Source organism: Chiloscyllium plagiosum, chromosome 2 (genome assembly GCF_004010195.1).
Source record: "Chiloscyllium plagiosum isolate BGI_BamShark_2017 chromosome 2, ASM401019v2, whole genome shotgun sequence".
Taxonomy (NCBI): Eukaryota; Metazoa; Chordata; class Chondrichthyes; order Orectolobiformes; family Hemiscylliidae; genus Chiloscyllium; species Chiloscyllium plagiosum.
Window position 1 is genome coordinate 124,871,473 of NC_057711.1, and position 10,398 is coordinate 124,881,870.

Sequence of the window (10,398 nt, forward strand, 5' to 3'; positions counted from 1 at the left end):
AGGTCTGGGACATTCTGATCTTATTCATTCCATATCATCTGCTGAAAGGATGATCCAACCTGAGCTTTGAGACCATTGCCTTCCTGTGCCTTTTTGTAAGATTAGGGAGAACTGTGAGCACAGTGCTTGAGTCTGTGAATAACAGATTTTGGGAAGGGAGTTGGGTTGGATTGGGAATACTGTCAGTTAAATGGGAACACTTTCAATTAAATATTTTCTACCAATAACGTAAGAATATACCTTTAGTCAACAATGTCAGAAGCAGAATGTACTTGTGAGGAAACTTAATGATTGGATCAAATGAACATGTAACTCAACTTTGTAGCTGGGCTTTAATGTAACTGTGATGTCAGTTATCATGTGATAGAGACAAGGATGGGATGAGGGCAACCCAAGGCAGAGTTGTTTGTGGTGATATTATTGTGTGCATACTATTAATAATATTGTGTAAAGAAACACCTTTAGGATTGCCTACAAATGAAGGTATAGTATTATTTCCTTTTGAGTTCTACGTTTCAGTCAAATTGTTTTCCAGATACATAATACTGAAAGGCTACATTTAATTTAAATTGCTCATAATGTTAAGGAAATATAAATATTTTAATGCCTTTGATTTCCTCATTGACAGTGCTGTATTTTGATATTCTGGTTGAGTAATATTATGTTGTTGTTCATAAACCACACCTCCCAAGTGCTGGGAATAACATTTCCTTGATTTTTTGCTCGTAACATTTGACATTGCTGTGCTTTAACATTGTCAAATTCTCCAAGTTATTTAGCCCACTGTACACTAACATAAAACTTGTAAAACATTGGGAGTGGAATCAACACTGAGCTGATTAAAATAAGAAGCAAAACAGCTTGATATTTAATTGTGCTGTAAGAATGAAAGATTCAACCAGGGATTAGTATCTGTTGACTAACCAATCAAATCTGTATACATTTGTTCTCCACTAATTTACCATAAAATGACAGTTGAATGCCTGGGAATCAAGAATTCTATAATTTAGAGACAAAAACATAAACATATCTAACAGTTCACCTATTTTACTCCCAATTCCCCGCTCTTCCACACATCAAAACAAGGGTTTTCAGCACTTTTTTTTCATCAAACTGCACAGGAATTAAAATTAATCTGTTCAGATAAATAAAGTCTTATTGCTCAATAGAGCATTCTAACTGAAAGTCACTGGCATAGATCAGGGCTCTCAAAATTCATTATGCGACTAAAGTTTATCACCTACATCACTCTACCCCTGTCACGACACCTAATTAATACTGAATTAATCTTCATCAAAGTCATAAATATGCAGCTATCAGTGCATTGTACTATTGCATTACAGTTACAAGGGAATAGTGAGCTCTTTTGTGAAAAGGCTGTAATAGGACACTATAATAGGAATGCAGAAAAATATTGATGGCAGCATGGGACAAAGAGGAATTCAGTGTGACTCAGAGTCACAACGAAAAATAATGGAGATCATGTAGTGGAGTTCAATGAGCTGGCATAATGGCATATTGGCACAATGAGTCAAATGGTTTCATACTGTAAAATTCCACAAGACATGATAGAAAAAATGCAAATACTTGAAAGGTAATTTGCTAACAAAAATATTTTTTAAAAGTATTTGGAAACATTGTATTACAATTGCACATGATAAATATAATGTCAAATTTTGAAGTTAATGTGTTAAAAATCTGTTTAAGGAATGAGTCCTTATCTGTTAAGGATCACAGATAGAGTCTTATGGAGGCAATGTGAGTCTTGGCCATTGGTTGAACAGCCCATGAGAGCCCATGTCGTATCTTTGTGTGAATGCTTACTATGTCTTTTCCCACTCCAACCTTTCAGAGTTCTGCAGTGATCCTGCTCACAGGGCCATGCACCCAGGCAGAACCAGTCAGAGGTAAGCGGCTCCACAAATGAAAGCATTACTGAAGACGTGTGGGTGACTTTAGTGCAATAGCAACTGAGGTCAAGATTCATTGCTGGATCACAAGATAGAAGTGAATGTTGGTGGGATATGGGTCAGAAAGTAGGAGGGATCCACTCTGAATGAGCAATCCACCAAGAGCCCAAAAGCATCCTTACATGGATTTGCTTGTCGCACCCATTGCATGACAAATCCCTACCTGCTGTTCAATTTATACTAGCAATGGCAGGATAAAACCCTTAAGAGGTCAAACATCTATGGACTTCCTGACAACGGACTTAATTGGGGTAGAAATGGGTTAGTGGTGGTGTTCCCAACAACCACCATCCAATCTGATCAAATCTCCCCAACCAAACCTGCCACAGTAAAATCAGAATATCAGGCCCAGACTTCAAGACATCAAACCTGTGATGAGCAGGTTTGACTGCTGTGTGTTCAGTATTCAGACAACTGCGAAAGGATAATTCAACTACAACAGGGACCTTCTGTACTTGGTAAGCTATTCTTCCAAAAGATAGTAACCAGGTCCACTCACATTCCCTCACCATTCTTTTAAACAACTCATACCCTCCTCTTCTGACAAACCATCTTGTGCTGAGCAAGCTTATGAAAAATAGTGAGGTGTAACTTTAAGTAAGAAATAATTACATTTACAAAATACATACATTTCATTAAATTTATTTAATGAATAACTAAATAGTGATCATTTGCTTGCAAAGCCAATCCATTGCTTATGAAATAGCAAAGTAATATTCAAGTTAACAATCTTAAAATATCAAGATGAAGAACACGTTTTGCAACATTGCTCTTGAGCAATTAAATTGAATAATGATGAGAAAAATAAGTTTAACAATTTTTAGATAATCCTGTTCAGCAAGTAACATCTCTGTAAAAGGTGATTAGACAGTCAATTTCAACAAGTAAAGGGCAGTATTGAATGACACTAATGATAAACAGTTAATATTTAATATTGTGGCAGAATAGTGCATACTTTAATACTATTTATATGCAGACATGAGTCTACAGCATGGAAACAGGTAATTGCACCAATGGGTCATGCCTGCCTTTATTGTCACATGAACTTTCTCTACCCCTCTTCATTAAATGCTATCAGAATGGTAACCTATTCTCCTTTCTCTCGCATATTTATTTCTTAAATGTATCAACAATATCTGCCGCAACTACTCCTTGTGGTAATTGAGCACTCCTTGGGTTTATTTTTATTTATTTGTTCACTCTGTGAATCCATTTTTGTTACTTCCATGACTGTTGCAGTCTCAGTCTATCGAAAATCACATCTGACCTGCTGATTGCCATCTTAATAATGAAGTGATGTTCTTGACGTGGACAACTCATTACTTTTATTCTTTCTCTTTTTTTTCTTAACCCTTCTGGATTTCTATTGATGGTGGGCATCAGATTCACACCATTGCAACCACATGCAATTTTTGCAGATGACCACTGCTGGTAACTTGTAGCATTTACCACACCTACCACAGTGTGGTACTGTATAATTGTTGATAATGTAGCTCTCTGTCACCACTCTGCTTATAAATTTGCCTTATCTTGGACATATCTTACAGTGGGGAGGAAGTGAGGACTGCAGATGCTGGAGTTCAGAGTTGCGAGTGTGGTGCTGGAAAAACACAATAGATCAGGCAGGAATTCCAGATGAAGGGCTTATGCCTGAAGCATCGATTTTCCTGCTCCTCAGATGCTGCCTGACCTGCTGTGCTTTTCTCGCACCACACTCTCGTATCTAACAATCAGTGGTAAAAGATACATCAGATGAGGCACTGATTTTAGATAACAAGAAGATGTATCGAATGATAGCAATAACTATACTTACTTTCAGCCAGCCATAATAAATCGGACTTTAAGGAGGCTGTACAACAAAAATAATGGACATAGCAGTTCTATGATTCACAGCTTTAAAGCAAAACCCAGCAATGCAGAAGGAAGCCATGCGGGTAAGATGCTAAAGGTTTTTCTTATGGTCTCATGGTAGTGTTGTAAAGGCCCTGAAGTAAATTATTGGTGGCTGAGATTGCAAATCTTCATGGTACAAGGGAGGAAAAAGTGTTTGGGCTTCAAGTGGTCTTAAATAAATTGTCCAAACAAAAATAGTCTTCAGTAAAACTCTGCTTGGTGTATCTCTCATTTCGGTCAGCGATTACATAAAAAAAAACACGAAATAAAAATGCATGTCCTTAAAAAGCTAAGGAAAGAAGTTTATATATGCCAGGATCTCAATTTGATGGAGAAATCTCCTTTAGAAAAGATATCTGAGATACTCATTGGAAAATATGTACTCCCAATGAACGAACTTATATTAATGGACATCCTGTTAAATTTGATTTTGATTCAAGTACTGAGGTCACTATTTAATTTAACATAGGTGAAGAAGAAAAAACCAAAGCCTACAGACATGAGACTGTGAAGAACATTGGACTGAATCTTTTCCTTTTTTACTAGACCGATGATGTTCCACAAGGATCAGTTTTGGGTCCTCTTTTGTTTGTCATTTATATAAATGATTTGGATGACAACATAGAAGGCTTGGTTAGCAAGTTTGCAGATGACACCAAAATTGGAGGTATTTCAGACAGTGAAGGTTTTCTGAGATAACAAAGGGATCTTGATCAAATAGGTCAATGGGCTGAAAAATGGCAGATGTTCAATCTGGATAAATGTGAGATTTTGTGTTTTGGTACAACAAAAAAGGGTAGGCCTTATACAATTAATGGTAGGACCTTGGGTAGAGTTATAGAACAGAGAGATTGAGGGGTACAGGTACATAATTCTTTGAAGTCTGTGGCACATTCTGACAGGGTGGTTAAAAAGAGGTTTGGCATGCCTGCCTTCGTTGCTCAGTCCTTTGAGTGTGGGAGTTGGGATGTTGTGTTGAGGTTGTACAGGATATTGGTGAGGCCTCTTCTGGAATAATGTGACCTATTCTAGTCACCCAGTTGTCAGAAGGATATTATCAAGCTGGAGAAGGTTCAGAAGAGATTTGCCAGGATATTGCCAGGCATGGAAGATTTGAGTTATAAGGAAAAGTGGGATAGGATGGGACATTTTCCAATGGCGCATAGGACGTTGAGAGGTGACCTTATAGAAGTTAATAAAGCAATGAGAGGTATAGATCAAGTTAATGGTAATTGGGTTTTTTTCCCCCTAGGTTGGGGGATTTCAAGTTTAGGGAGCATATTTTTTAAGGTGAGAGGAGAGAGATTTTAAAAAAGCATGATAGGCAACCTTTTTTTAAGCAGAGGATAGTTCAAATGAACTTCCTGAGAAAGTGGTGGAGGTGGGTACAATTACAACGTTTAAAAGACTTTTGGATAGATACATCAGTAGGAAAGGTTTGGAGGGATAATGGCCAGGAGCAGACAGGTGGGAACTAGTTTAGTTTGGGATTATGTTTGGCATTGACTGGTTGGATGGAAGGGTCTGTTTCCATGCTGAGTGACTCTATGACTGCATGACTCCATATGTTGATTTTGTAAAGTTTCATAGAGGACTTTTCTCTGTAAAGTTTAGTGCAATGTCTCACCTATTCATTTGAAACTTAAGCCATTAAGTAGAACCCTCTCACCCATGACATCCAACCATCCAGTGTCAGCCTAATTCTATCCTCATTGGATCCAGAAAAGCTCACCACTCCCCGAATGTGCTGAAATCGGCCTGCATTCTCTGTGCCCATACCATTTTTAGAAGGGCATTGTCCTCCTGGAAGAGCATTGGCCTTTGAAAGCAACCTTTCTTGATTCATCACCTTTTCCTGGGACCCAACAGAAAGGATAAATTGGTGCTCCCTTTGTGAATGGGAACCTGCAAGTCCTAATTGACATGGTGGTGCAGTGGGAAAGCACTCTCTTCCCTCACGACTGCCAGAGAAGGCCACACCATCAGATTCTACCAGCTTTGGCCTAAGTCACCACTGGACCTAAATTTGATCCCCACACTGCATAAGAACTCAAAACAATAACCTAAGAATGATAATGACCTTCTCTGTTCCACCAGGGTATATGTCACTATCCTCTCCCTGCTACCTGACACTCGCTTTGCCTCTGCTACTGCACCCACCTCCAAGAAGACTTACACTCTACCATTCCTTGGCCAAACCATCATCAATGACCTTTCCTCCATCATAAGGTCAAAAGTGGGGATGTTCACCAATGATTGCACAGCATTCAGTACCATTTGCTATTCAACATTTTCAATCCAAATCAAAATTCAGGAGTCAAGAAGTGAGTACTAACCACATTTTCTCAGCCCCTGAATGGTGCCTCTAGCTATGTCATTGATACAACTGATCCCATTAAGTTTCTGGTCAATGCTAACCATCAAGATGATTTGACATTGTTTATTATGTCAGAGACTTGGGGTTGATGCTTGATAATAACCCAGATATTTGCCCTAGTTCATTACAAGTGCAGGACTTTGAATGACAGCAACTGATAGTGGAAGTTGTGTCGAGAAGATATCTGTTTTAAAAATTTCAGACTGAACAAATATCACCAACCAATGCTGCTCACCACCTACTCCTCACCTCCAGCAATGTTCGTCCTCCTGTCATTTTACCCTACAACATCAATGCTTATCATGCAACATCAATAATTAATATCCTTCCTGCAAATTCCCCTCAAACCTTCCAACACTTCTTAGCAATGCTTCCACAGTGCATCACTGTTGGTATAGAAAATCACCAGACCATAACCACAGATCCCGCAGTGCCCCAAATAATCAAGCTGCTGCTGCTAAAAAGGGAGAGAGATATGTGTGACAGTCATGAACACTTCAGGACTTTGGTCACATCAAGGAAAAGGAAGAAGAAAAGCAAGTTAAAAGTGTTGGGAGTGTAATTGATAAAAATGAACAAAACTTTCCTAAAAAAGTTAATGGATTAATATTATACTTAGAACCATATGACTTTAATCTGGCCACCACAACTGAAGTCCATTTACCTGATAAGCAACGTTTAGAACTAAATATTGCAGGGTAATTGATTTTTAGAAAGGTGTGATAAAAAGGAAAAGGAGTTTCAATAATTAATGATCTGATAAAGGTGGCGGGGAGAAAGGACCTGAGTCTCGAGAATCAGGATGGAGGATCAGTATTGGTAGAACTGAATAATAATGAAGGGTAGAAAACATGGCAGGACTTAATTTAATATTCATCACTATATGGACAGAATACAGTATATGTTAGCTAATCAGGATAGCATTGAATAAAAAGTTCATGAAATGCTTTCAAGGTAGTTTTCTAGTACACAACTTTGAGGAAGTGACTAGAGAATTGATTATTTTGGATTATTTGGATTATGGTAAAGGATCTTCCGTGGATGGCTGATCATAATATAATAAGTTTCTACTTAATTTGGAAGTTATTTGATTAAAACTGAAATTGGTGTCTTAAAATCTAACCAACGATAATTATAAAGACATAAGAGGAGAGGTGGTTGAGTTAGATCGGGCAATAAATTAGTAATCATATACATTCAAATAATTTATTCATAATTTATTCATTGAATGTGTTTTCCCCCGAGGAACAAAAACATCTGCTGTCAGAATAATACCGTAGTGGTTGATTCGAGAAATTAATTGTTCTGACTTTTTATTCTTTCTTGGGATGTGGACATCGCTGACAACATCACTGTTATTCTCGAACTGAATGGCTCGCTGGCCCATTTCAGAGGGAAGTAAAGAGTCAACTATATTGCTGGGAGTCAGGAATTACTTGTAGATCAGACAGGATAATGACAACAGATCTTCCTCCCTCGAGAACATTATGGAACCAGAAGAGTATTTTATAATGACAATTGATGATAGCTTCATGGTCACCATTACTGAGATGGGCTTTCAATTCCAGATATTGTCAATTGAATTTAATTACCACATCGTAATTTGCTTGGATGCCCTGAGAAAATTAGGCCTCTGGAGCTCTGGATTGCCATTCCAGTGTCATTACTTCACCATTTCTCCCTTGATGTTAATAGCCTCTTGTAGCTTTACAGTTTTAAGTACAAGTTGGACAGCCAGGCCACAGCACTACTTGCTGCTATGTAGTTTGCTTCAAATCCTGCCACAGACTGCCATTGGTCTCATTCATCCACCAGTGATGAGCAATTTGATCTGGGTGGCCAAAGTCACATGCTGGTCTGCTCCTGAAATACCATTCATGGAGGAGGTGTGATGTCCTTCCATGGAGAGTATAAATCCTATTGAGTGTGAACCACAGTTTTTAAGGAGTTGAAATATTTTAATAGATTGAAGCGAGGCATGCCATGACAATAAGAGCAGTCTGATGATTGAAAATGTTAAAAGGATTTTGATGGAAATGAAGAAGGGAGAACATTTAATAAGAGAATAAATTACAACAAATATACAAAACAGCTTGTAAGATCTTCTACTATTGTATAAAATGTGTAAATGAGGTAAGGTAATTAAGCATGCCTGAGGAACAGAGTCAGGAAAACTTGTTATGGGAAATAGCAAAAGACATTTAACAAGTATGCAATGTGGTTTTTTTTTGTGATTTTGTCCTGATGGGTAGAAGACAAAATCTTTTCACAGCATTCCCATTTTCTTTTTCATTAATACCGAAGATTTATATGACCAAATCATGATATAAGTTTGCAGACAACAAAAAAAAACTGTGAAAAGACATGAAGAAGCTACAAATTTTAATGGACTGCCTAAGTGATTTGGCGAGAAGATGGCATGTGGAATATAATGTCATGGAATGTGAATTTTGTTTGGAAAAGTGAAAAAGCAGAATTGTTTTTTAAGGTTACCTACTCATAAATATCAAGCCGGGGATTTGTGTGTCCTTGCACACGAATCAGAGAAAGTTAACATTCTGATACAGCAACAATTAGGAAGGTTGTCATGATGGTGATAAAATATGGACTATTTATTTTCAAATTCCATCATCTGATTTTTGTGGACTGAAATGGATCTAAAAAAAATGAGAAAACAGTAACTTCAAATAATCGCAGCAAATACTTGACTATGGGCTGACCAAGACAAAAAACCAACACAAGATAAACAAAGACAATCTGAGCCAAATTTAAGATTCCAGCCAAAGATACTAAAACTATTGAACACAGTCAGGCATGAAGAACCCCCCCCTTCTTCTATTTTGGTTTACCTCTCTACAATATGTTTAATATATTGGAGATACACAACATCAACTGTAGTTGTTAAGTTTCCAACCAATCGAGTTGAACATAGAGATAATAAACCAGCTTCAAATTCAAGAACAGGTTTTGATAGAACAAAGAAGATGAATTTGAGACTGTCAAACTGGAGAAAGCTCTCTCTCTCTCTCTCTCTCTCTCTGTCTTGTTCAACCCCTCATAGTTGCAGAGTCAAAAAGTCAATCAGCACAGAAACAGACTCTTTGGCCCAACCTATCCAGGCCAATCAGACATTGCAATCTGATCGAATCCCATTTGCCAACATTTGGTCATAACCCTCCAAATACCCCTCCCATCTATATACCAACCCCAATGCCTTTTAGTTGTTGGAACTGTACCCACGTGTACCACTTCCTGTGTCAGCACCCATACACACACCACACTCGCATGAAAAAGTTACCCCTCCTATCCTTTTTAAAACTTTCCCCCCTCACATTAAACTTATAGTTTTGGACTCCCCCATTCCAGGAAAAAGAAGGAAAAGTGCTCAGTGACAGGACCAATTAAGAAGAAAACACCAGAACACTGAGAACTCAAAGGGTCAAATGAACCTATTTGCAGTTGCAGATGATAGAAGGTGTAGTCTAAACAACCATTGTCTCAGATTAAGACCATACACTTTGACAACACCCTAAGGTTTTTAAACTTTATATTCTTTAATCTTCCTTTTATAGTGGATATTTTGTCTTTATTACTTTCTCAGAGTTAACAGGGAATAAAATTGTTCTTTCTTTCACTTAAGGAAACCTTACTGACACAGGACATATTACATTTACATCTATTTTTTAGAGAGATATGACTTCTTTTTTTAGAATATAGTTTTAAATATTTGTTGCAGTCAGTTAAGTGGTTAAAAGGGATCCAATTCACCCTTCCTCTCCTGGTTGTAACACAGCAAATAAAACATTACTTTCTATAGTAAGGTGTTGTGGTTTAATGGTAGACAATATACAATAGACAATTGGTGCAGGAGTAGGCCATTCTGCCCTTTGAGCTTGCACCACCATTCAATATGATCATGGCTGATCATTCCTAATCAGTATCCTCTTCCTGCCTTATCTCCATAACCCTTGATTCCATTATCCTTGAGAGCTCTATCCAACTCTTTCTTAAATTAATCCAGAGACTGGGCCTCCACTGCCCTCTGGGGCAGAGCATTCCACACAGCCACCACTCTTTGGGTGAAGACATTTCTTCTCATCTCTGTCCTAAATGGTCTACCCCGTATTTTTAAGCTGTGTCCTCTGGTTCGGCACTCAC